Here is a 27,801-nt window from a genome sequence, read left to right on the forward strand (position 1 = left end):
AAATACTAATGCAAGTAGAATTGGTCCCATCATCTCTACTTTAGTAATTCTTTTATTAAGATGAAACAAGAAATGTTTCTGAATTAGGTACTGTTAGTTCTGCTTTGCTTCACTTTCTTTTGCTGCAACATCTTCACAGTTTCTGTGTTTGTCCTCTGACCACTCAGCAGCCTCTTTATTCTGTGACCAGTCCTCATGCCTTCATCTCACTGAGTCTTCCCCCTCGACTGTTCACTGGTGGTTCCTAATTCCAAATGGGTATGTGAAGTCAGGCAACTGTAAACAGCTAGATTCCTAAATTTGGTGAAATGTGCCTACTTTTTCACTGCTACTCAGCAGACTGTTATATGGTTACGTTTGCTCTAGGTGTGGGATTTTTTAAAGTTATAGCAAGGGAACTCACAATATCTTTTTTAGTATCTCAGTAGTTGCATCCTTCCAAGATGGCAGAATTATATAGGCCAAGTAGTCTAAAAGAGTTGATGGATGTCCTAAAGAGGTCAGATACTTCTAGATACTTAGTCAAATCTGTAACAGATAAAAATTCCACTTATACACTGGGCGTGGTGGCCTATGCCTGCAACACCAGCTAAGCAGGAGGTCATAGGTAGGAGGGATCACAGCTGGAGACCGGTTCAGGGCAAAAACACAAGACTCTGAAATAACTAAAGCAAAAAGGGATGGGGGTTTGGCTGAAATGGTAAGGTGCCTGCCTAGAAGCCCTAAGTTCAAATCTCAGTACTTCTTTAAAAAAACCTGCATACAGATTTCACCATCAATATTGAGAACACCTGTGCAAAGAATATCACTCTCCCCCTGTCTGAATCTCATGTCTCCTCTTGTTCTATCATGATTTAAACTTTCTTTTTCCTTTATTTCCAGATGAATCTTTATTACAAGTAACAGTTGGTGCATTTCAGTGATGTCTGTAAAAGTGTTATGAATTCATAGCATTCAGTGTTTTCAGGGCAGATAATCAAGGACATACCATCAGATAAAAAAATTTAATTAATCTTTCAAAGCGTGTGGCACTGTGTAGATCCTGGAGTTACAAAGACAATGAGGGTAAAAACTGACCTGTTTTTTGTTGTAAGTAGAATAAAGTCTAATAGAGGTGTGCATGGAACATAAGGAATATAGGAATACAGTGCAGGAATGCCTCCACAGAGAAAAGAAAAGAATTCCCAAAGAAAGCTTCACAGAAGGGCTGCTTGAGCCAAATTTTGAAGAATAAATATAAATTCTTCAAGGGTTCTTTGAACTAATAACCATTCAGAACTTTCCCCACATTGGGAGTATCCACCTGAAGATGCATAATTTTGCCCAATTACTGCAACCAGAACTAGTACATGACCTCTTCCCAAATTCTAGACAGTTCTAGCCCCATTTGAACTTGATCCCCCATGCTGTTTTCCTGATGAAGAATGACAAGATAACTACTTAGTCTGTGGCTCTTTGCAAGAGGGCTGGTTTTAACTAGCCTGCCTTGGCCAAGCACCCACCTATGTCACAGTGAAGTCAAAAGGTATTTGCTTCAGAATTCAATGGTCTATGAAAGTTAGCAGTAGATAAGCTCTATTTGATGCCATAGTGAAACTTTGTGGAATATAAACTGTTGGTTTTTTAGAAAACTGACTCACTGAAAAATTCCCGAGGCTCACCAAATTCCAGAATTTCCACAGTCTCTTTCACCTCCTGAAGATGAGGAAGGAACATAAAGACAGGTCTCGAGTGCAATTAGAAAACAGTGAGTCATTTTTACTTTCCTAATTCCTATTTAAAAGAAAACATAATGTCAATGATTTAATTTCTTAGTGCAAAACGTGGCCTGGTCCTGGAACTGTAAGTTCTTCTACACCCACTATTATTGAACCCATCAGCAAAAGACACATATTTTTTGGTAATTGAAATTGCATGTTAGCGAGAGTAAACTAAAAGCTCGGTGTGACCTGGCTGCCACCTCATTCAGCAGCTTTTCCCCTGGAAGTGGCTACTAAAGAATATTGTGATGACAATGAGTGGGATGGTGTCTACACCCTGAGCCAGAGTTATTTTAAAGACAGCACAGTGTTTATCTTATAGGAAAAATATGGATTCCATGGTTTTTGTTTATAAAAAGCAAGACAAAAATAAAGTATTGTTGCCTAGAAAACTTTGCTGGGAATGTCTCATGATAATATTCTATTTTAGTTCCATTTATCAAGTGACTTGAGAAATGTAACATTGCAGGCACCTTGCAGAAGACAGCTAAAATAATTTTCAGTTCATTCTGGGTGATTATCCAGCATTGGGCTGTCCTGGTTCCCAGTTTTTTTTTTCCTTCTCTTTCCAAATGCTTGCTTCGGGACCATTTTATTGCTCATTAGCACCTCTCTAAGACAGCTGGCAGGAAACAATGGAGATGAGACTGACATCATTTGATGTATTTGTATTTTTTGGATTCATAGAAGATTTTTTAAGGAAAGGGCTGTGAAATAGCTACACCATGAAGTCTGAAGACCTCTGGGAAATCTAACACACACTGTCCTTAGCCCATAGCAAGTATAAGTGCACTGATTTGATGGCCTTTGTTACAAGCCTTGAAAAAACCACGGGGCTACAAAATATAACAGAACTTCCGATGCACAGCTGCCCCTCCCATCCCCACAAATTCCTCACTGCAGATTCAGCCAATGAAAGATTGAAAATGTGGTTAGGTCTACCGTGGTTACATTTGTACTGAACATGTAAAGAGTTTTTTTTCTTTTATTATGCCCTAAACAATTCAGCTTAACAACTATTTGCATTGTATTAGATATTATAAGTACTCTAGAGATGCTTTAAAGTATACAGGAGAAGATTTACTGATGAAATGCAAATACTACCTTATTTTATGTAAGAGGATAAGGCAGTTACAGATTTTTGTATGGGGGCAGTGATCCTGTAATCAGTCCCCCATGGATACTGAACAGCTGTATGCATTTTTTCTAAGTGCTGGGAACTGATGATAGTTGATCACTGACCCAGCTCATATTTGGTCCTGTAGGATGTTATCTTTGTGATGAGAGGCTCTCCCAACAAGCTTCTAACTTACGAACAGTCACAAAGCAAACTGACAAGTACAATAACTGAATGCTGTGCTGTACAATGCATTCTTTTTCAATGTGATCATGGGTGCTTGATTTGTTTTCTGGCTTGCCTCTTTGAGATCTTTTGTTACCTGGATTCTTGGCTGGCTTCCCCCTCCCAACAGCAGACTGTGTGTGGCTTTACTTCCCTGTAATCTCTATTATCAAAGGTCCATTTGTGATGACAAAGTGTCTCCATTGACTCTCCCATGTAGAGCCCTTGTGTTACTGTCAGGAAGTCAGCGGAGAGATGAGCAGATGGCCCTGCTGAGCCCCATACTCAGAACCTACTGTGTCTCTAGGAGAAAACACACTCTAACTTTCTTTTGGAAATGTCAACACCCTACATGATTCACTCTTTATGTTGACTCCAATATAAAATCATCTCTCAGAAGGCAGAGGTTGGACTCTGGATGGCAAAAGCTGTGACTGCAGCTGCTAGATTGCTAGACCTGACACCTTGCTTTCCTTTTCTATGCCACAACTTGGGACCAAATTCAGTGAATGTAACTTGTATTTTTGATGTCCTGTTTGTTGAAAATGGAGAACAGGGAAGCAGTTTTTACAGTTATACTGGAGGAAAATTTCAACACAAACATTCATCCAGATGAAATGATAACGGTAACAGAAGCATACATTCCGGTTTGATATACTTAGATAAGTCTGTGGTGACATTTTACATTTTCTTATTCCAAATCTCCTATTTTTACCATAACAAAGAAAAAATGTGATTCCTCTTAGTATATTTTTCATATTTTGAAGGGGCAGGGTAAAAGTTTCTATAGAGGCTGTGTACTAAAATCTGTTTCCTCAAAATTCATGTTGAAGCCCTAATCCTCTGTCTGTATTTAAAAACATCAAGGAGGTAATTAAGGTTAAATGAGGTTATAATGGTGGAGCTTTAACCCAATAAGACTGGTGCCATTATAAGAATGGACATAGACACCAGGAGTGCCTGTTCACACAGAAAAGACCCTGTGAAGACACAGTGGTCAGGTAACTAAGTGCAGGCCTCAGAAGGAACCAATCCTGCAACACCTCAGTCTTGGACTTCTGTCTTCCAGAACAGTGAAAAATAAGTTTCTATTGTTTAAGCCACAGATTCTGTGGTATTTTATTGTGGCAGCTCTTGTTGACTACTACAATAGTCAAAAATGTCTTCTTGGATAAAGGTGATTGTGATAACTCCATCATCCAGTGTAGTGAACCTGAATGTCTAGATTTTCAACTGGTTAAATTTAAAGTTTTGATGTTTATCTCTGTGGAAATTTCCAGATACTGTTTGGAAGGACAGGGTGGGTACGTAAGGGAGCACCCAGAAAAATGGCTCATCTTTCTAGGAGTGAGTGTAAATTGATCACAAAAGAGAACCAAAGATAGACACAGGGCTGGATGCAGAAGAAAACAAGCAGCCATGGGAGAAAAGGACAGAAATAAACACAGCTAGACAGAAAAACGTTCACAGAACCTGGTGACACAAACGATGGTAAGAGAAACTTGTTGTATCCTTGCTTCTTTGGCCTGACTGAATAAACAGGCTCTGGTAACTGGGAAACCATTTTACTCCCAGAATCAACAATAGCATGGAGCCTTGCTGTCTAGGATAAGATGAGTTGGTTATTCATCCTAAGGCCCTTCCTTCCTGCTTATTGACCTATACACTGGCCTCCTTGAAGCTCTCTTATCTTCAACTTGTAGGAAGCATAGTCAAGCTAAGAGAGAAACCATTTGGTCTTCTCCGGTCACCTCCTTCTGTTTCTATTATCTCTTATCAACTGTGACACAGTCCAAGGTTGTGATTTCAGACAGCAGTGAGCTTGAACATTCCCTCTACATGTTTACCAAACCCAGAAGTTATCCAAACAGCCAATGGACAAAAAGAAATTTATCTCTCAAATGATAATGTGAAAAACAATAACAAAATTATGACCTCCCTGTCACCCAAGAACTGTGCTAATTGATTTCATTTCATATTCATGACCCCTGAGATAGAATGGGCAATCCTACCACAATTCCTGGTTTACTCTTTTAAATTACTAGTTCATATTTTTTCCTCAACTCCCAAACCTCCTGCTTCTCCAGCTCTCTCTTCATTCTCAATGAGGAATACGACAAGTCATTGTTAGCTTTCCACCATTAAATCTATGAAGTTCTACCTACATGCAGTACCCACACTTTTCATTTCCTCAGTTACATTATAGATAGCATCACTGATTCACCAACATCTCTGCCTGGATCTCTGCCTTCTCACCTCACTCTGCTTCTGTCATTTTCCCTCTCTAACAAGCATTTTCATCAGCTTAGAAGCATACTCTAATGCCTCACAAACTGTTTGTGACCCCGTTTCTCCTCTTCCTTTCTCAGATCCCTTTTCTTTCATATATATCACTTTATTTTATTAGACACAGTACAAATAAAACCACAATTGTGAATTTAGCTTGTTTTTGCCAGTTAACTCCAATTGGCTCATGGACACATGCCTTTCAAGAAAGGCTGCAGGGAGATAAGGCTGCTAAGTAGTGTCACTTCTCTATTTGTGAACAATTTAAAGCATATTGACTAAAATGAGGTTTGCTGTAACATGGACGATTTGCGGAAGAATAAAAATCGATAAGAGTGAACTTTACACCTGAAGGATAAGATTAAAGTAAAAGATTTATTTAGCCTAAAGATAAGAAAACTAAATCACATCCAATGGTCTTCTTAAGCAGGAGAATAATTCAGAGCACAATGATTAACTGATTATCAATTCCATTAATAAAAGAGGAAAATTGGTTTTAATAAAAGCATGAATAGTTAATTTCTCAGTTTTCTAAGATTGAGATACATTACCAAGTAAGTCTGCTCTTAAAGAGATATTTTCTGCTCCAAAAGAGATATTTTTATACCATACATACCTGCCTCATTTAGGAAGGATTCAAGAACAACTGCTCTTGGAATCAGGGGAAGGTAATAGATTAACTCTCCAAAACTCCTCTTACCTCCATAATTCTGAAATGCTTTATGCTACCACATCAGAATTATTTTTTCCTTTAGTTAGATGAAATTTTTCTGATCCCCCAAACTATGATGAAGACTGAAAAACCTGATGGTGGAAATGGGGAAAAAAAAAAACTACTTCTGCTTTGAAAAACTCTGTATTCTTTCCTCACTCATCTGAGCAAGTCCTTCAGTAACTGGAGTTCTAGTCAACAGACCACAGGATTTTGGCCCTTTTGTTTTTGTTCCTTTTCTCTTTTGAGACAAGTTGGCAGAAAAATTCAACTTTTTACTTTTTTTTTAATTTTTTGAGACAGGGTCTTGCTGTGTAGCCCAGGCTGGTCTAGAATTCGTGATCCTTCTACCTTTGCCTCAAAGTACTGAGATTACAGTTGTGTGCCATTAATGCTTTTTTAAAACCGTGCTTGTTCTTGTGTAACTGGCAATACTACCACATGGTATTAATTACTACATAGCAGAAGCCATCAACTCACAATAGATTTTACTCTACAGTGGTCATAAACACAGGAGTACATTTGACACTCAATTAATCTGTTCCCAGCTTTAGTTTTCTGGCCACAGCAATCAAGAAACAATGCTGTATTTCCATAAGCACGAAGCCATGGACCTCACAGGGAACTCTGGTTTAACTTTGTGTTTCTGTCTTGCTTCTGGAGGACCTGATAGTCATATTATATAATCTATGTGATTATTTTTTAGACCACAATACAGAAAAAAATGAATATCTGCTAAGATGCCCTAACCAGAACACAGTGGGCACTGTAGAAGGATATGAATAAATTGCTTGGATGATTTAGGCAAAAAAAAATAACTCTGCAATCACATGAAATATATGAGTAACTCCAGCTTAGTACCTTGGAGCCATTAATATGCAGGATGACAGCACATCTAAATAGTGTTTCCAATGGTGGAAATTTTTCCTTCTTTAAAGGTGATTTGGGGAGGTGTACACTTGTATTCCCAACTATTTAGGAGGCAATGTTAGAGAGGATCATGTTTTGAGGTCAACCCAAGCAAAAATTTAGAGAGATTCCCAACTAGGTGTGGTGGTGCATGTCTAGCTAGATTGTAGTCTGAGGTTGGCCCCAGGCAAAACTGAGACCTTACCTGAAAATTGAAATGAAAGTAAAAGGAGCTAGAGGTATTGCTCAAGTAGTAGAGTGCTCGCTTAGCAAACATGAAGCCCTAAGTTCAAAACCCAGTACTGTCAAAAAATAAAACAGTGATTTTAAAAGATTTTATAATACTAAACTCAGAATGAATTGTGACAAGTAAAACAACTTACTGAGTTGCATTTCACACTTTTGAGACTGTGACAGGTATAACTTTATAGTAAAGTTTCATCTTATCTAGCTGTAGCTAACCCTTTAGGCAACTAAACAATGGCTACATTGCTGGAATTAACACCTGAATATGCTATTTTGAAGGGGCATACTGATGTGTTTAAATTTTCTTGTTTTAGAATAAAATCTTTTTTTCTCTGTCATATCCCTTCCTGACTTTCTTACACAAAAACACATCCAACTTGAGTTTTTTTTGGTGGTGCTGGGATCTGAACTCAGGGCCTCACACTTACTAGGCAGTCACTATACCACTTGAGCCATGCTCCCAACCCTTTTTGCTTTAGTTATTTTAGGGATAAGGTCTTGCGTTTTTGCCAGAGTTGACTTGGGCCACAATCCTCCCCTTTATTCTTTTCACATAGCTGGGAGGACAAGTGTGTGTTACCATGCTCAGGTGGTTGTTGAGATGGAGACTTGGGAACTATTTACTTCTGCTGAACTTCTGCAATCCTCCCTATCTCTGCCTCCCATGTAGCCAGGATTGCAAGTGTGGCATACCATGCCCAGCTCCTAATTTTTTTCTTAAGAATTTCTCTGGCATCTCTTGCAATTGTCACCAGCCTCTTGTAGTGTCACAACAGCAAGTCAGAAATCAGTGCTGGTAGTTGGCTTTATCCAACTGCCTGCCTCACCCCTTGAGGTATAGTCCACATTCAAGCAGTCAATTCTCATTCAGCCGCCCACTTTACTCCTAGAAGTGAACTTACGCTTTTCTAATAGATCACTCTTTACCATCTTTCTACTCTTCACAGTTCTTTTTCCACACCTGGGTCAGTGTCCTAATCTTAGACGCTGTACCCAAGGATGGAGGAACATCTGGAACATTCCATACACAATGGTACAATGACTCAGATCTGCTAAAGGGTAAGCTCTGTTCTCACCTGCTCTGATAGCTGGAGGATTGCCCTCTGATTTCCTGCCTTTCCATTTTCTTTCAAGCCTGCCATGTCCCCTTCCCTGCCTAGCCTCTGTGGCAACCAAACATGACACATTCCTGACTTTCTGGAATGGTGATGGGTTCCCATCACTTGTCAAGACCTCACTTAATGTTCCCAGACCACCTGCTGATACTTTGCATGTTTCCACCTTGATTAAAACCCCATGCATCAGATTTCTAACTTTTTGTCTCATTAGTCATCTCCCAGGTCACTAGGTAGAAACTAAGGGAATTCAAGGGAAAACTGTTTCAGTTCTACCTGAACTCAGCACATCTAAAGGTTCCCTCTGGAAAGACAAGAAACCCAAGTCAGATTCCTTGGATCTCCAAGATTAGAGACTCTAGTCACTCTCCAAGTATTTTAAATCATTTATTTAAAGGGACAATAGGATTTAAGGAGGCCCATTGTGAGGCATGTGTTCAGGAGTAATTAGAATCACTGTGGGCCACAAAATGTAAGTCCAATGTTCTACCCAGAGAAAAGAAGGTCACAGTGCAAGGTCCCTTACAAAAGGGCCTAGACTCAGTGCAGCTCACTACAGAGGAAAAGATGCTTTCTCTTTACATAGGTAAACATAGAGGTAGCCCCTGAGGGTACTCTCACATGCCCTTCATGGTAGGTTTTGTGGCTTCTTCCTCCCACTTCTAGAAATAAGAAGCCAGCCTTCCACATCTCTATATTCACCTCAGTTTGTATTTTAATTCAATCTCCAATTCTCAAGCCTGGCCCTACATACCCTGGAATATGGGATGCCCTACAGACCTCTAGTTAAGAACACCATCCTGCAATTAGACCTACTCTGTAGAAGTTGAGAAATGGTCAGAAGTTCCATATGTCTAAGCACTCATGGCTTTATACATGAATCCAGGGATAAATCATAAAACCTAAAGAAAATTTCTACTCTAGCCATTTTCTCGGATCTGACTCCTTCACCACCTTCTAATATTTTCATCAGTGCTACACACTTAATATTCTCCTGAGCCAAAGATACTAATTTTTTTCTTCCTTCTCTGGAGCATTTATATTCGAGCTCAGAGAGGATAATTCTCCAAAGCAAGTTAATTTTCTTTAAATATTTGGTCTTGTTTTTTTGTATTTTCCTTGTAAAATTTTGTGATGTTGTCTGTTGACACTCTGCAGTATAAATCTTAACAGTACAACCTGAGCAGTGTTTTTGAGACATCACCTATAGGACAGACAGGAGTAAGCTTAAGAATGGAATTTCGGTAAGCCCAGACTAAGAGTCCTTTCTTTCAATCTCTTTGCTGCTTCACTTACTGACATTGACTCCTGGCTGTCTGTTACTTCTCCCTGACTTAGGATCAAATCAGACCAAACGGGATACCACATCCCCTAACAAGGAAAGAAAAACTAGGATATTTCTTCCCAGCATTGAGGGAAAATTGAGACTAAACTGTTTGGAGGCAACCAGTTCTAGAGAGAAATGTTCAAAGACAAGAAGGGAGATGTTGCCAAAGTAAAAATGGAGTCAAACTGGGTGTGGAGGTTCATGCCTCTAATTCGAGTGCTCAGAAGGCTGAAAAAGCAGGATCGTGAGTTTCAGGCAGGCCAGCCTGGGCTACATAGGGAGATCCTGTCTCAAAGCCAAGAGCAATCCTTCCAAATATAACTAAAGATGATTGGTTACGGAGAAAGGACTCTTACGCATGGCTATAGACACTAAAGCCCTTCCAGCATCTCTGACAGAAGAACTCGTACCTTTGGCACAAGGTCTTCTATTTAAGTAGAGGCAAAAATGACTTTCTACTGACATTACACATATTTTAGTAGTCCATATCTACTATGGAGATATTTAAAAAAAGGATTCCCTACACAGTTTGTTTAATTGGATGTCTTCTGACTTTTACTCCTTCTTGTATTTTGTTTTGTAATGGTGCTTCTATTTTAGGTTTAAACCATGAGCTCTTCTCACTTGTATACTTCACTCACAACTTTTCTCCTTCTCATATACTTCCCTTAAGATTGAACACAAAGGGGAAAAAATTCCAGCAGGTATTCAAAACTGTTTTTTTCTAAAAAGCAAGGACTCTTCACATGGACCTACAAATGCTCTGCCTCCACTTTGTATTTGCTCTGAGCCATTGTCTTCTCAGGTTATTTGGATTCCTGAAATAATAGGAATAATAATAATAGGTACAATAGAGCTGATGGAGGAACTTCTTGTGATAAGAGTCAAGGCCATGCCTTACAATCCTGAGAAAACGATCAAGCAGACCACACCTCTGCTTAATTAGCAACTCCTAATTCTTCCTCTACTTGTCTCCTGGGACTTCTACTTTTTAACACCTTTGCTTTCTCACCTCTAGGCTACAGAATACTTTTCCATACATGTATATGATGGTCACTTTATTTTGTGACATCTATAGCCCTGCTGGTCCAGTAATGGAAAGGTCTTTTTCTCAACACCCACCTCTGCCCAAGCCTAATCAATTTTCCTATGTTCTGACAGAGACCAAGGCTCTGGACCCTGATAACCCTTGTCACCTCCTGTCATCAGGAAGCAGCCAGTTTGATCTAATTACGAGTACCCCTGAAAAAATTCAGGATCCTAAGTTCTTGAGGGGGTAATGTCAGCATGCAGCTAGCTAGACATGTGCAGGAGTGAGGAAATGCCCCAGGCTACTTCCCTTTGAAGAGGCAGAATCATAAAACCTCCGATGGACCAACAATTGACATAATAGCTCACCCTGAACCAGTGGTTAACATGTTGACCCACACCCTGGATCAATCATTAAGATAATGGCCCAATATCCTCCTTACAGAGCCTACTGCCCATGACAAGAGCAAAGATCAAATATATAGGCCTATGACTTCCCACACACAGGCAGTCATTACACTCACCAACTCATTTGTGGAGGGCTACAAGCGGAAGGCCCTGATTTTGCACCACTCAGTAACCTCACCCTATTAGGTACACCCTCAATCCCCAGCAACCAGGCAGTTGGCCCTTATCCAACTGTCCAGCTAACCCCTTGAGGTGCATGGTCCTCATTTAGGCAGTTGACTCTCATTCAACTGCCCACCTCACACCTGGGGGAGAATTACACTTTTCTCTTTTTGCTTTATTGTTGTGCTGGGAGTACATTGTGACATTTTCAAAAGTTCTTACAATATATCACAGTTGAATTCACCCCTCTATCATTCTCCTTTATCGAATTACACTTTTCTAATAGATCGCTCTTTACTATCAAAAAAGAAAAAGAAAGAAAATCAGTCTTCTGTGAGCAGAAGAGAAAGTAGAACTCTCCTGGCCCCAGCTGGTCAAATAGCCCTCCAGTGAATTACCTCTGTTCCAGCTGCCCTTCAGTATGGCATTAAATACCAACCTTGTCACCAAGAAATGTCCAGACTACATAGCTGAGGAACTTGGGATAGGAGAACAGGAGCATCTTTAAAACCATGGCAAGAGCTAAGTTTTGAACAGTAACAGTCTTACTCTAGAAGCATTGGTTTATTTCAAATTTTACTGGAATTTTCAAGGCAACAAAATTGTTTATATTAATTCTTATGAGACATTAACTTTTTTTCTTGGTGTAGTAGACACTGCTAATGTTGTATCACTTCTTTACACCTTTCCCATGGCCTCTGTGCTCTTGTTTCCAGCCACTCACACCAACACCTTACTTTGGAGGGTAACTAGAGCAATGCCTGAGCCTTTGTCCACCCTGGCCGGAAGTCCCTCAGACAGCCCTCAGTCAGAGGCCGGCTGGTTTGGGCATATGAGACAGAGCAAACCCGAACAAACAAACTGGGAGCCAAAGAATTCTAATTACTCTTTGTCACTTATCAACCCAACACCAGTGACCCTAAATGGCTTGTTTTAAGATACTAATGATTATCTCCTATAATCTATGATAGAAATTTTGCCCACAATAATTCATGTGAATGCATATGAGATTATTGATAACCACTCTGAGAAATCTCTGTAAACACAACAGTTTCATGATCATTAGATTCTATAAAAGATATGTAAACACCTACTAGAGGCACAGATTATTACCAGAAACTTTGTTTTGTTCTCTAGTTAGTGAGAGAAGCGGCTCATCCTCTGAGTTCCATTCTGCCTTGCAATGAGTTATAATGTATCTCTCTATGGAGAATTCTAAGTGGCAACTAGCAACACAATTTCCAGAGTTGAACTGGTAGCTAGAGACTAAAGAACAAATGAGAGTGAAGACAGCTTTAAGAAAGGGGCGAAAAGGGGACCTTAGCCAAAGGGGGCTCAAAATAGACTAACCATAGATTAAAGCAGAGTAGGTAGGAGACCCTGCTACTCAGAAGACGATAGTGTCACAGAAGGTGGAAAGAAGTGTTTTGAGAAAGATGCATCATGAAAGCTTGTTCTGTCCTGAGCAAATTCATCATTTTCTTGCCTCCTTCACATTACTAGGACTATTCCACAGGCCACACCCATTGCTGCTGCATTTCTTACACGTTTCTGATTTTATTTTTTGTACCCAGCACTCTGTATAGCATTGTCTCTGATGGCAGGAAAGGTTATCACCACCTTTTCTGAGTTAGTTTAGCAGGCAGTCTTCTCTTGCAGATACCATCAAAAGTCCCTCCTTGCAGATGTCATAGGGGTCCTTCCTTCCTCTTCACTTTAGCTGGTTGTTTCTTGACATCTGAATACCAAACAACAGCATCCATTGTAACAGCTAGAGAAAGAACAAATTTAAAAGGAAAAACATCATGACATTCAGAAAGAAGTGGCGATTAATTTAAGTAAAACCTGTACTCAGTGTCTTAGTATTTTTCATTATTGATTTGAGCCAAGTTGGCAGGAATATTTTCAAGCACACTTCTCTCTAGGCAGCCTATTCTTGTCCTGTTGTTGCTCTCAGAAATGTTCACATTTGCAAGCTTGCACCAACTACCATCAGATCTAATTCTCTCCCTGAGGCTCAAGGATACTCCTCTTTTTCATCTTTTATTTTGATCAAAGGGGTGTTTTCACAGTCAACCCCAATAGTAAATCACATTCCAATTCTTTGAGTCAGTGCAAAGTTTTAACATGCACACCAACATCAAACTTGCCATTTTGCTACCAATTTTGCCTGGAGAAGGGGTATTTTTAGAGATTAGTATAAAATAGCTTAAAACCACATGAACCTGAGGCAATGAGGACTAGTGATGATTGAAAGATGATTTTCTGGGAATTGAATAACTCTTACTTAAAAGTAGAGAGCTGTTCATAATTTTTACATCACAAGATAAAATAAACCTAAGTAAAAGAGTTTAAATTGGAAAGAGGAGAGTCCTGACAGTGAACACTAATATATAGCATATGTTAAAAGTGGTTCCAAAAAGTCAAATTTGGAGTCTTCTAGGAAAATGTTAGAAATTGGCCAAATTTATACAAGTCTAGGAAAATCTAGGTAAAGAAAGCTTAAGTAGCTTTGTAACCTCTCATGAATATGCAACTCACAGTAACACCAAATCGTTGTGGCTTCAAGATGTCAGTCTCATGTGCTACTTATTGTCATGGGAGTGAATGACACTCCCTTAAAACCATCCAAACTGTCCAGTGATGTTCATTAAAATAAAAATTAATTAGAAGGAAAAAAATCTCAGTCTATAGCTCTGGAAAATAATTAAAGTTAAATCATTTATAGCAGTATAGGCACTATTTTGTGTGGTACTCAAATGGCATGGTATTTTTTAGTCAGCATTCAAAATTAAGTGAAAGTAATTCTTGATTTTATAAAAAAAATCAAAGTAAAACAATAAGAAAGATTATCTGGGTCATATATAGCAATTTGTTGATGTTTCATACAGGGTATATGATAGCTCAGTTTCACAATATATGTTGAAGGAACTCTATTTTCACATTCAACAAGTAAGTGTTGAGTCTGTAATTCGGGATTCTGCCTCAGGCATTAGATATACCATGATGATTGGAGAAAAGTACCTGTCTTCATGAATCTTAGAGTCTTCTGAATATAGAGACATTAAATATGCAAACATACAAATTATAAATTGCAAAATATGGGAACAGCAATAAATAGAATATGATGGAGAATAACAGGGGAGACTTTGAATAATCAGAAACAACCTGCTAAATCATTTCTGGGTTTTACAAAAGGATCCAAAATGTTATTTTAATGTAATTCATTAAGTTTACCTATTTATCGTTGCTGTTATAATGGCTATTTCATATGGCAATCTAATAAACTACTAGGAAAAATTAGTTAAAAATACTAAAACACACACATTCTATAGACATGCACATGCAAACAAACCTACTTATTGTATTTCCATTATTTACTAAAAACCTAAAAACTGGCAAAAGGGGATTCAAAAAGTTTGAGGCAGAGTAGAATTTTATTTCTGTATGTAAGATAAGGACACTGAGACCTAGAGACATTAAGAGGCTTTTCAGAAATCAATGACACAAGTGAGTCAGCCAGACCTAGTAACTGCTTCTATTACATGTTTCACTGCTATTTAATGACTCTGCTTCAAAATGAAATTTGTTACTTTTTCCTTGCCTCGGTGTTTTTAGATTTTATCAAAAGATGGCCTCACTCAGTTGTGGCTGAGACTACATGTGTTGGTCAAATTCCCTCAAGGACACACAGCTGGACATTTCCTGGCTTTGCTTGTAATTAGGTGTGTTCATTCACCTGAGCCCTGGACAGGGAATATGGATGAGGTCTTGTGCCATTGCCAGACTGGGTTTATTAAATCCTCCCTCACCGTTCTCCACACCCTCTCTCCTGTATCTGTCTGTGAATAAAAAGAATTTTAAAATTTTGAAGGAAGTTGGAGCCATAGATGAAAGAAATCTGAACTTGGAATAGATACTTGGAACGTAACCAGACCAGAAACATCTGTCTGAATTCTCTGGGGCAAATAACAAATTTTAATTATATTAAGCCATGAGACTTTTAGAGTTCTTTGTTATAACAACTAATATTACTTATTACTATTTATAGCTAGCTAAAATTACTGACATTGTTAATTTTAAGCTGCTTTTGTTGATGTTCTGCAGGCATAGCCAGTTATAAGGTATATTACTTTTCTATGAATACTATAACAAATTGTCAGAAATTTGGTGACTTAAAACAGTACGTGTTTTTTATCCTTCCAGTTCTATAGGTCGGAAGTTCAATATAGGTCTTGCTAAGCTAAAATAAAAATGTCTTTTTTGGAGGCTTTAGGGGTGTGCCTATTTGCCTCCTTTTTCCAGCTTCTAGAGCTGCCCACATTCCTTGGCTTATTGCAGCCTTCCATCTTCAGAGCCATCCTTTTTTACATCATGCTTTGCTGACACTGACTCTTCTGCCATCCTTAGCAATGGGCTCACCTGGATAATCTCCTTATTTTAAAGTCATGTTAATAGACACAAAAACAATGAAGCACAAAAATGTAAAACATTTATGTTAAGAGGAGGGTAATAGCAAGAGAGGGAGGGGAAAGGAAGATGAATATGGTTGACATACTTTCTATACATGTATGAGTATGGAACACTGAAACCTGTCAAAGTCATTTCAAGAAGGAGGTGGGAGAGAAGAGGGAGATTTAATAGAGGGAATGAACCAAACCTGTCACAATGAACCCCCCATGTAACTATCATATACTAATAAAAATGTTTTTTAAAAAATAAAAAATAAAGCCATGCTAATTAACAACCTTAACTCCACCTGCAACCTTAATTTTCCTTTGCCATGTGTCCTAATATATTCACAGGTCTGGGGATTAGGTCACTGTCACCTTTGATGATCCATTACTCTGGACCACTGAGCAATAGTTAAGACATTGCTGGTTAAGGGGGCTAGTAGTATAACACCTGCATAGCAAGCACAAGGCTCTGAGTTCAAACCCCAATACAACCCTGAAAATGCTTATTAATGTAAATTTAATGTCAAACTTAAACCAAGGATGAGCTTCTCTACTCAGGTCTCAATTACATTCTGATATCTCTCAGCATAAAATTAATATACAACTTATAAATACTAAAATGACACTTGCTATCGAATAGCTTTTAAAATAACTAAGGCTGTATATACCCAACATCACATAGTCATTATTTAATTTGTACAGTCTTTAGAGTTCAATATTTTTCCAAGATAGAATTTGACCACATTTGAACCACATTTCAGAATAGTCTCATCATTTAGGGTTTTCTAAAAAAAAGGAAAAGTGATGCTGTACACACCTTTGTTGGGTTATTCAGAGGGTCAGCCTTTGCATTTTTCAGAATGCTCAGCTAAAAAGAACATCTGACTCTGTTCATGTGTATACACGCAAAGTCATTCGTGCACATGCTTTTCATACAAGAAATACCCACACACTCAGAGAAAAACAGAGGCTGAGGAAGAAAAAAGAAGAGACTAGAACTGAAGTTATAATGAGAAAAGACACTACAAAAATAACATTGTGGCTTCTGTGGGATCCCATATTTATCCTCTCCAGTGCTTCCAGAGCAAACATAGTCCATTTATAAATGAAAGGAGGACTTTGCTGTCAAACTAGAAGCTCCACCTGAGATCCTGGGAGAAAAAGCCCCACCCTGGCTCTTTTAGTCTCTTACCTCATTGCCTGAAGCAAACAGCTCCACCCCTGAAAATCAATCTTAGCGTCTGAAAAAGTAGTGGTAGGCATCTGTGCTCATCTTTGCAGTACAGAAAAGGAGTTAGTATTTAAATGTACTCAAGAGAGATGGTTTTAATGTTGTTCTTCTAACCTCAACAATTATATCTAAAAAAAAAAAAGATTGAATTGGAATCAAAGATCATTTTTTTTTAGGCTTATGATGGTATATGGACACTCTACCTGTGCTATGCACAAGTTACCTGGGTACTGCAGGAAAGGTGAAAAGGGAAGGTCAGTAGTTAGGAAGGATATGTGTCCCATTTTCAGTCTCCATAGGGGCCAAGAATACAGTAGAAAAAGAAGAAGATTAATAATTAAGCAGAGATGAATTTGAATCCTGGCTTCATAATAGTAGTGTCTTATCACAAACAAATTCCAAAAGCCCTCTGATCCTGAGTTTTTCACCTTTAAGAATTTGATAATCATTCTTAATTTCAAAGAAAGAAATTCCTGATGACTTAATGAGAATACATTTGTAAGAGGACCTAACATGGGATTTGGTTCATGGTACATATCTAAGAACATTTAAGGACATTTTTACAGTTCCTCTAACAGTTCTCAACCTATATGCCCTCAAAGTTGTTTCTCACCCTTACCCTGCTTTTCCTTTCTGTATTGCAGAGGACATGACCCCTTCAAGCTGCCTTCCCCAGACTCCCATATCACCAGACTTCTGGCTGCGTTTCATTCATGAGAACCACTATGCTAGTTAGAAGGCCGGGGTTTAAAGGAGAATTTAAAGCTTTTGATCCCCTCCCTTACCTCCACCTTTGGTGGTTACTATGGCAGCAGCTACATTTTTCCTTATGGTTCCACTTCCTAGCAGACAGGCCCACCATGACTCCAGCTTTGATCAGGTGATCTCAGCCCTCTTTTAAGAACCCCACTTTTAAGAATATTTTTAATTTTCCTTTTTCATTTTTAAATAGCTTCACTGAGGTATAATTCACATGCCGTAACATTCACTCTTTAAAGTGTACATGTCAGTGGTTTTTAGTATGTTCACAGAGTTGTGCAATCACCATCATTATCTAATTTTCATCCTCTGGAGAGAAATCCCATGCCAATTTGCAGTTCTTCTTGCCCCCAACCCACCCTACCCCCAACACCCACTAATCCACTTTATATCTCTAGATTTGCATATTCTGCACATTTCATGTGAGTGACATTATGTGACCTTTATCAACTGCTTTCTTGTGCTTAACATAGTGCTTTCAGGGTTAATCTGAAATTAGCATGGATCAGCATTTCTTCTTACTGCCAAATAATGCTTCACTGTATGACATGTCTTTTTCAACACTTGATAAACAGTTGTTTCCATTTATTGGCTTTTATGAATAATGCTGCAATGAACAATGTACAAGGTTTTGAGTAGGCGCATATTCCCCATATAAGGTATAATTGGCAAGTAAAACTGTATATGTCACATGCTTAACGTGATGCTTTGCTATCTACTTATGCCAGTTCTTCTTGGTTTGTCTCTTTAGTTTATACTGGGTTTTTGCCTCCAGAATATTTCTCTAAACCTTTTCACCCATGCCTTGCTTATCTATTTTCCTGACTTCCTGGCTAATCTCTGACTCAGTGTTTTAAACCCCATGAATTCGTGAATATGTCTCGTCTTCTCATTATTGGCAATGCTACCAATGCCTAACTGGTTTTCCGTTCTTACATATATCCATACTCTATGTGCCCCAGTGATCACATGTTAAAATAACAGGAGGAAAGAAGACACAGAGGGAAAAATAGGAAACTCTAAAAATGAAGCCTTTTCTTCTCTGCCATTTTGTTTTGGATTGGACTTTACCAAAAGCACCTTGAGTTCTGATTCATTTGAGCTTATAGCTTAATATACAACCTTAAGGAAAGTCCTTTGACCTTGCAATATGGCTTGCCTCAACATAACTGTGTCATAAAACAGAAAGCCCAATGCTAATGCTGAAATGCACATTCTAAGAAGAGCCTATAATCCTGGACTCAAATATAATAAACCCTAGTTGGTGCAGGCTTCGATGATACATTCATGTTGCTGAAGCAATGTCTTCTCAATTTCTTACTTCACAGTATTTTATGCCTGGGAACAGCCTCCGTAGGCTCCCTATTTTACCATGCTAACATACATCTTGATGGAATGAAAAAGATTTGGCCTAGAATTTAATAAGGCTGGATTCATTAGCTATGTGATTTTGGGCATTTCACCTCTCTTAAGTCTTACTGTTCTCATTTCTACATGAAAGCTTTTGACTTAAGTGATCTCTGAAAATTATTTCAAGCTTTACAATATCATGCAGCTTAGAAAAGAATAAGAGTGCTGGTATACTATGGAAGAGGGGTTACCAACCATAATGACACTCAGAACAATGTCTCTGTATGATATGGTGTCAGGAACCCTGAAATCTCAAGTAGTAATATTCTCAATAATCCCCTTTAGCTTGCTAGCTTCCATTGCTTCAACTAAAAAGTCAAGAGTTGATCAAGCTCATCTCTAACTTCTTATTCTTCTGAGACCTTAAAATGGGTTTCAACTCAGGTTCTCATGCTTGCTAGGCAAGTACTCTACCACTTGAGTCATTCCCCCAGCCCTTTTTGTGTTAGGTATTTTCAAGATAGGGCCTTGTGAACTACTTTCCCCTGGCTGGCTTCAAACCTCAATTCTCCTGATCTCTACCTCCTGAGTAGCCAGGATTACAAGTGTGAGCCACTGGCACCTGGCAAGTTTTCTTATTTTTAAAGAAAAAGCATGTAGTATCACTTCTTAAAGAGAAGACCTGCTAGGATAATTACAGGAAAGATGTACATAAAAGCACAGCTCCCAGAACATGCAGACACTTGGCAGACACAATTCTTCCTTCCTTTCTCCCCTCCACAGATGGATTCCTAGGCAGCCCTCAAAATGATCCTCAATCCTGAGACTTCCAAGTCCTCTGCACTCTGGTTCGGTTTTCCTGGTTTTGGACCTTTCCCATCTCCTTCTAGGACAGTGAGGCTCCAAAGCCACAGGTAGAGGTCAGCATTCTCTGTGGGCACTACTACATCTACAAACTTTGCTGTTTTAGGCACAAAATGGCAGATTTAAGAGGCTTCTAACCTGCTCCTGTACTTCAGTTATAACTAAGATTTTTGAGTACCATTCTCTCAGTCACTGACTTATGCTTTACTAGTTTTTTTAAGTAGTAACTGAAACCGTCCAAGAATGTGCTTGGTCTATTTATAGATATTGATTTATGCTGATCATGTATTCTATATTTAGTTTGCTTATTTATAACCATTCTTTGATCACAGAGCATTACGATAACTTTTATCAAAACACATGATAAATTTAGAAGATGGAAAACCAGGGCCAAAGAAAAAATATGCCTGTCACCAGGGCCCATATGCTTTCTGTAACTGGGCTTCTCACTTGCTCATGAGGCCACTGGCAAGCAGGACCATACTTCTCATCAGAGAGGAAGAAGTAGACCAGAAGTATTCCACAAGTATCTCTGCAAAAGAGATAAACTATTTTTAGCACTAAACTCTAAGTAAAATGAAACATCGGCCTTACATAGGAAACACAATGATTTATGAGCAAAATCTTCAGTATATTTACAGTGGATTAAGAAGTGCATTTCAGATGGCTATGCTCTGTGTTTCATATAGTTTCCAATAAGATGCTTAGGTCATAAGATGAAAGAACAACTTTGAGTGTAATGTGGTATTACAAAGTGTTGAAACCAATTCTGAGATGCAGTTGGTCCAAAGGAAGAATGTAGGGTACTTAGAGAAGTAAACAGACTTCACTCTTAGATAACCTACCCAGAACTCCACTCCTCAACAGCTCAGCTGCTGAAAGACAATGTAAGAGATCACACTTTCAAGCTAAGACTTTCTCTAGGAATGAACCCTAAGGCTTTGAAAATCAGATGAACAAACACCAATGCATTAAGGACCCACCTCCTACTCCAACCTGAATTGAAGACCACCCACTTCCACAGCGATTTCACTGTGCATGTATATGGAAGCACTATATTAAGAATCTTCACAATAAGCTGACTTTATTTAGCCAAACCAGAAGACAAACTAGAATACACTGAGATAAAGATTATTTAATCAATCTTGGATTTTCATACTCCATATTTTCCAGCAGGAAATATATCTGCCTCCTGATGTTCCCTATGTGTACAGTACCAACTGATTTAATAACCATCCTCAAACTCCATTGATAAATGATTAGATACGGATATAATGCTAATTTTCAATGGTCCTTCATAACTATTTGGTAAATGATCTTTCTATTCATCCGGAACGAGTTCGTGTAGTATGTGTGTTGGATGTAATAGGTATGACATCACTTCATGTTTAAAACCACCTATTAGAGAAACATGACAATTATCTTCACTTACTGATGAAATAACTGGGCCAGGGAGGGTAGATAAGTTCCCAGGATTGTGCTGTTGCTAAGTGATGAAACCAGAATTCACTCTCAGCAGCCTGGCTCCAAAGTCCACAATCTTTGCTTCCAGATAATATAAGACCAACAACCAAACTTCCTGTAAGGGTCTTAATAATTTCACCTTCTCATAGATTATTCATCTCCCTACACTCTGAATAACTTTTACTTTAGTAGATCATTTTAATCTGTCTTTCCTTAGTAGATTGAGATTGGATATTACTTCATTGTTTTTTAGCCCCTTGTCTTTCTTCAGGAAATTAGAACACGTACATTTTAACCAATGAGAAAGAAGGGGAAAAAAGAGCAAGAAACAGACAAAAAGAATTCATTGTGGACCCACAGACCTAACTAAATATTCCAACTAACATGTTTCCCTCAGAGTCTAGTGGCATGGAGGAAGGTGACAGCATCAACTGTCTCATTAGGGCAATCATTAATTGATCCCTCAGGCCACACCTCCGCAGACAGGAAAGAGGGCGTTCCATCACAACAACAAACATAAACCAGGACTATCCAAGGCAAACTGGGATATAAAATCACCTTAATTGTCTTTTCTCTTAACATCAGGTTAGTTCTAGTTTCTGAGCTGCAGTGACTGTTACTGGCTGCACTTGAATAGTTTTATTCAACTTACGTGTATTTTTTAACATTCCAGGCATTGCACAACTATTTGTACTGTCCCCTTCAATGTATCCTCTTGGGAGACTACACCTATTCCAGTGTTGCAATTGTTTAAAATATGTTTTGTAAGTCTATTTGACATTGCCTTCCAAACCAGTTAATAGCTTCTTTTTTTAAATTAATCTGAGTATATCTTGTTAATCTTTTTATTCAATTTAGTCAGCTCTTTGCATGTGGAGACATTCAATAATATATTCTGAATGTCATGTAATGGAATTAAATTCTGAAGCTCTAAATTGCCTTCAGGGGATGAAGATTCATCACCACTAAGTCTATTTAGTAGGACAAAACTCAGAAAAAAGATTGGAAAGAAAAAAAAATATATATATATATGTGCATATATATATATATAACATTAACAATACTTGTCTTAGACCTATAAATATAAATTCAGAAAACAAGACAAAATTCAAAATTTTCGATATGAATATATATTAATTTTAAATTAAGAAAATGACCGTTTTATTTTTACATACCATGCCTCAAGTAGCTCCAAAGAATTTCTTAAACATGTTACCTAATATTGCCATTTTGGGAACATGTGTGCAACTTTCAAAAGTGATTACTTTGAAAGGGACAACACAGATTTAGATGAGTACATTCTGTAATATTTGTTTTTAAAAATCCACTACTTTATAATCATGCTTCTATTTTAGATATTTTTGTGAATATAAGTCATGACATGGATCCTAAGGAACATGATTTTAAAAATAAGAGAAATAAACAGATGACACTCAGGGTTAAGGCATGTGGCCAGCTGCTTGGGGAGTTGTCTGCAAAGCTGTGCCCTCCTCTAACACTGTGAAACAGAGCAGCCACAGTGGTTCATACAAATCTCTGCGTCATGATAAGCAGCATGGACCTTTGAGCTAGGTAGAGGCTAAGAATATGCATTGTCTTTCTGGTTTTGTGGAGTGAAATCAAAGCCCAGCAATTTCAACAATTTGCCTCCATTGGTAGTGGGATGAGGGCCTATTGAACTTTCAGAGCACTGAGAAGGCACACACAGAAGACCCACATCAAATGCACATATATTTCTGTCAACTGCATAACCAACTAAAACAGCCACACCCTCAACACAAACTGCTCCTAAACCAAGAGCTAATTAAACACAAACAGAATTGTTATCACTCACCACTCGATGGAGTGGTGTATGGTAAGGGTGTTCCGAGCCAGGGTCCAGGTCAACAATGAGGCTTTCTATGAGGAGGGCTTTCTGAAATGTGTTGATTGAGAGAATGGGAGGGAGAAAGGGGACAGCACTGTGGCTAGTGGCTGGTGTCTGAGAACTCAAGACCATCCCAAAGCAGTGGTGATTTATGTGGAAGGAGGCCATTTTACTAGCTCCTTCTGAGCCAGGGCCACTGGAAGGGGCCATGTTCACAGCAGATGTTGCTGTGTGACTGCTGCCTTCTCTGTGGGTGAACAGAGGACGGGGCTGAAAAGGAGGTAGGGACAGTGGGAAGCCAGAACTGGTTCCCTCTCCTAGTGGAAGAGAGAAGCGTGCTGCCTGTCGTAAAAAGAAAACATTGTAAAGTGCCTGTTTATGTGCTGAAGTAATTTCTAATTACTGGAGGCAGGGAACGTGGTCTGGTGTGGTTAAAGGAGGGAGCTCCATACCAAGACAGTGGCCATTCTGTTCTTTCTGCCCTTTGCCTCTCCTGTGACTGGCTGCAAGTCACCTCACCTCCTCTCTCCAAAACCTCCCAGCTATATGATTTGGGTAAAATTTCCCATTCATTCAGCTCTGAGCATCTGGCATTCACAAGCCCTTTAAAAATTTAGCCTAATTAATAACATCCCTTTGAGGCTGGAAATTATTATTATAAAGATGATGATGCTTTTAGTTGATGGTGAGGGGAAGCACACAGAGTTGAAATGATTTCCCCCCAGGGGCTGGAATCCCTAAGTGTGGGTAGAAACTAATCTTGGGCTATCACCACTCAACCCCACACCCTCCTAGGCCACACCAGGGAACTCACAGGGTGCTCTGAGGATAAATGAGTGTTTATTCAGTTCAGATTAGGTGTTAAAGAAATACAAAGCATTTCTAATACAGATGGGGCCTTTATTTTTTTTCAAAGCCACTCTAGTATTCATGAATCCTCACCTCAGCTCACCGGGTAGAGCTACTTCCTAGCCATCTTGTCTCCAAGTACAGGCTACTAGACCTAGGATGAATTATGGTTCTCTCATGTTTTGTAATTTTTCTCTGGAAGAAAAATTTTTCAACATGCTGCATGAAATTAAAATTTAAATAATCGGAAAGTAGAGAGTAAAAAGTTGACAGAGTGAAAGGGAAAAATCCTTCTTCAACATTTATTCTGAACCCACCCTAGCTGCCGTCAATTTTACCAGCGCCAAACACTGTCCTATTTCTTCTTTGTCCTTCCAAGTAATCACAAAAGTAATGATTGATATTTGGGAGGCTAGAAAGCATAGTCTTACTCCCAGGTCTTATTCCTAGCTTTGTAACTTTGCCATGCTCTTTTTACTTTCCTTCTTTTTTTTTTTGGTAAGTTTTTTAATACTTCTTTGAAATATCTTTTTTCCCTTAGCATAGATTAATTGTACAAAATAATGGCTTCCTTGTGACATTTTCACATGTGTATATAATGTGTGTTGGTCACATTCACCTCCCGTTGCCCTCAACCTTTTTCCCCCAGTCCCATTTCTCTTCCCTAATCGTCCCCCTTCTACTTTTGTGTGTTTTTCTCCCCTATGTTCCATGTATGACAGAAAGTGTGATACTTGTCTTTCCAAGTCTGCTGACCATACTCTTTAACCTCTCTAAGCTTTGGTTTTTCTCATCTGCAAAAATAGAAACAATTATAATGCCTACCTTTCAGAGATATTTTGAAGATTAAATATATAGTTAAATAAAAGGTTAGCAATTATTTTAAGGAATACAAACACCCCTTTATTTTACAAAATAAAATCATTCCAAGCATGAATTTTGCCAACTACCTGCTTTCATCCAAACTTCTGCCATGTCCAAAAGAAATTTGTCCCAAGTGTTAGTTTGTAAACAATCAGTCTGATCTTGTTCCTGAACAGTTGGAAAGAATGCACTGACTAATAGGAGGAGATGCCAGGCAAAAAAAAGTAGGTGGGTACCAGGTAAATATCAGTAGTGTCTAAGTAGCAACTGCTTTCTGTTTTAACCACCCCTTTAGTTTTTGAAAAATGTTTCCTTGTTCTAATAATATTTCAAAAACATGTTTATATATTTCTGTCATTAATTTATTGCTTAATTGCTTTTTGTCAAGGTACTCTATATTACTTCTATCCTTTGGAGTTGGTTAAGAATTACTTTGGCCCAGTACATGATTGAACTTTTTGAAAATGTCCCACGTGTGCCTTGAAAGGATGCATATTCTGCAGTTCCTGGATGCATACTTTTAATATGGCCGTAAAAATCACATTTTCTCAACTGCATTCAAATTTCTAAAGCACCACTGGGTTTTATTGCTTTTTCTATCAGATATGGGAAGCAGTATTTTAGAAATTGCCCTTTATGATTGTTTTTTCCTCCTTGTCTGTTTTGTCAGCTTGGGTGGAGAGTGGACTAAGTGACTTCCAGTTTCCCTTATGGTGTTCATCCAGCCAAGCTCTCCTATGACCTCCTCATACATTCAATGGTTCAGTTTTGCCTACATTGTGATACACAAATTGGTGGGAGTACCAATTTTTTGTTTTATTTTATTTTGGGATGCTACATGTTAGAACATTTTTTGATATGATAAATTATTCCCTCATTTAATTTAGTGTATATTTTAAAGATAAAAAACATATCCTATCCAAGATTTCATGGCTTCATTGCTTTAAAATAAAAATTGCTCAAGTTCTTGAAAGAGATCAACTAACTTTTTTTTTTAATTATTTAGTGAATATGGTATGGGTTACACTGGAATATGGCAAATATTTTGAAGGTAGCTAACATAAGACAGGCTTTAAATACCTTAAGATAGATAATAAATTAAAGAAAAACCCAATATACAACAAGAAGCATGTCTTTAAACTGCTGGACACTGCTATGCACCCTGTGGGCAGACAGTAAATACAGTAGGTCTCCTTGTTATGTTATAGTAGGGTTTAGGACTAATGCCAACATTATATGGTTTTAAAGGTATTGAGCTATTTATAGCCTACTTTTTTCAGAAATTATGTTAAGTGCCATCTAGGCATACTTAATTATTACCTTTATATATTTACATGGTTTTTAAAATGTCTTTATGTTTTTAATACATTGTTCCTCTGACACTTCCAAGTTTACAATGTTGATCTCAGGTTGAAACTGTGCCCTTTTAGTTGATTTCATAACTAAAAGTCTAGTTCTGACTTTCAGACTCTTCACCAGCTCTAAGTCAATAGAATAAGCAAGAGCTTGGCTGAAGTTTTGGTATAGGATCATTTGTGGATGATACTTTACCTTTCTTAAAATCACTAACATGAGTAAGAGAGAATTTCTGATAGTCAGATAATTATAACCAAAAAGGGTTTTGCCACAATTCTCCAATAGTAACACAGCTTTTATCTGAAAAGTCTTTAAGGATTGCAAAGCACTTTCACAGACACTGTTTAATTTAATCTTCACACAACCTGTGAGTAGAGAGTGGTGTTGTTATGCAATGTGTAAGGGTGCCCGAAGAGAACTGCAATTTATGTTTTTTGAAGTTGCACTGCTATGTTTAGTGGCTGGCTCATTTCAGGTGAAAATGCATTTTATATTCAGGAAGGGCCTCTTTTGTTCTGGGAGAGATCACTGTCAAGCAGATACAAGGCAGTACCTTATAAACAGTTTTTTAGAATTCCTTATAAGGGCTGGCAGAATGGCTCAAGCGGAAGAAACGCCTGCCTAACAAGCATAAAACTCTGAGTTCAAACCCCAGTAATAGAAAGGGAGGGAGGGAGGGAAGGAAGGAGGAAGGAAGGAAGGAGAGGAGGAAGGAAGGAAGGAAAGAAGGAAGAATCCTTTTAGATTGAAACCTTAGGAATTTGGTTTAATAATGGAAAATGAGTCTATCAGCAAGATCATGATATCAAAGATGTAGATAATTTTTATTTTTATTTATTTACTTAGTTTGAGGCAGGATCTCTCTATGTAACCAAGGATGATGTAAAACTCACTATGTGGCCTAGGTTGGCCTTAAACTCACAATCCTCTCACTTCAGCCTCCCAAGTGCCAGGGTTACAGATGTGGGCACCACATCCAGCTAATTTTTTTCTATTTGTTTTACATTTCCTTGTGTTGAAAAATATTGCCTTTTTTTCTTGAGACAGTGTGTATGGCCTTGCCTAAACACTAGCTCATAGGAACGAGGTAAATTACCAATGGTCAAGAAGAGCAATAAGGTTGACCTGGTCCTTCATCTCACCCTAAATAGACCTTGAGTTGTACTGGGCATAGATGTGGAATGCACTGGCTAAATTGACGATTTCTCAAATATGGTGTCAGTAAGGTGTTACAATCCAGGTGTAAGGCTTTGCTACATATACTATGAATGGTTGTGATTGCCATGTCTACACCATAGGGGCCACCTTGGAGGTAAAAGTTACCATCTCCTTAAAGGAAACGTATCTTCCTATTATTATACATCCTGGTAAAGAAAATAAAACTCTTCTTGCTTATTCTTGAATATGCCAGTTGTTAGGAATTGAGGTGGCCTACGTGTCATGG

The sequence above is a fragment of the Castor canadensis genome, chromosome 6, assembly GCF_047511655.1.
Source record: "Castor canadensis chromosome 6, mCasCan1.hap1v2, whole genome shotgun sequence".
In the NCBI taxonomy this organism is placed as follows: domain Eukaryota; kingdom Metazoa; phylum Chordata; class Mammalia; order Rodentia; family Castoridae; genus Castor; species Castor canadensis.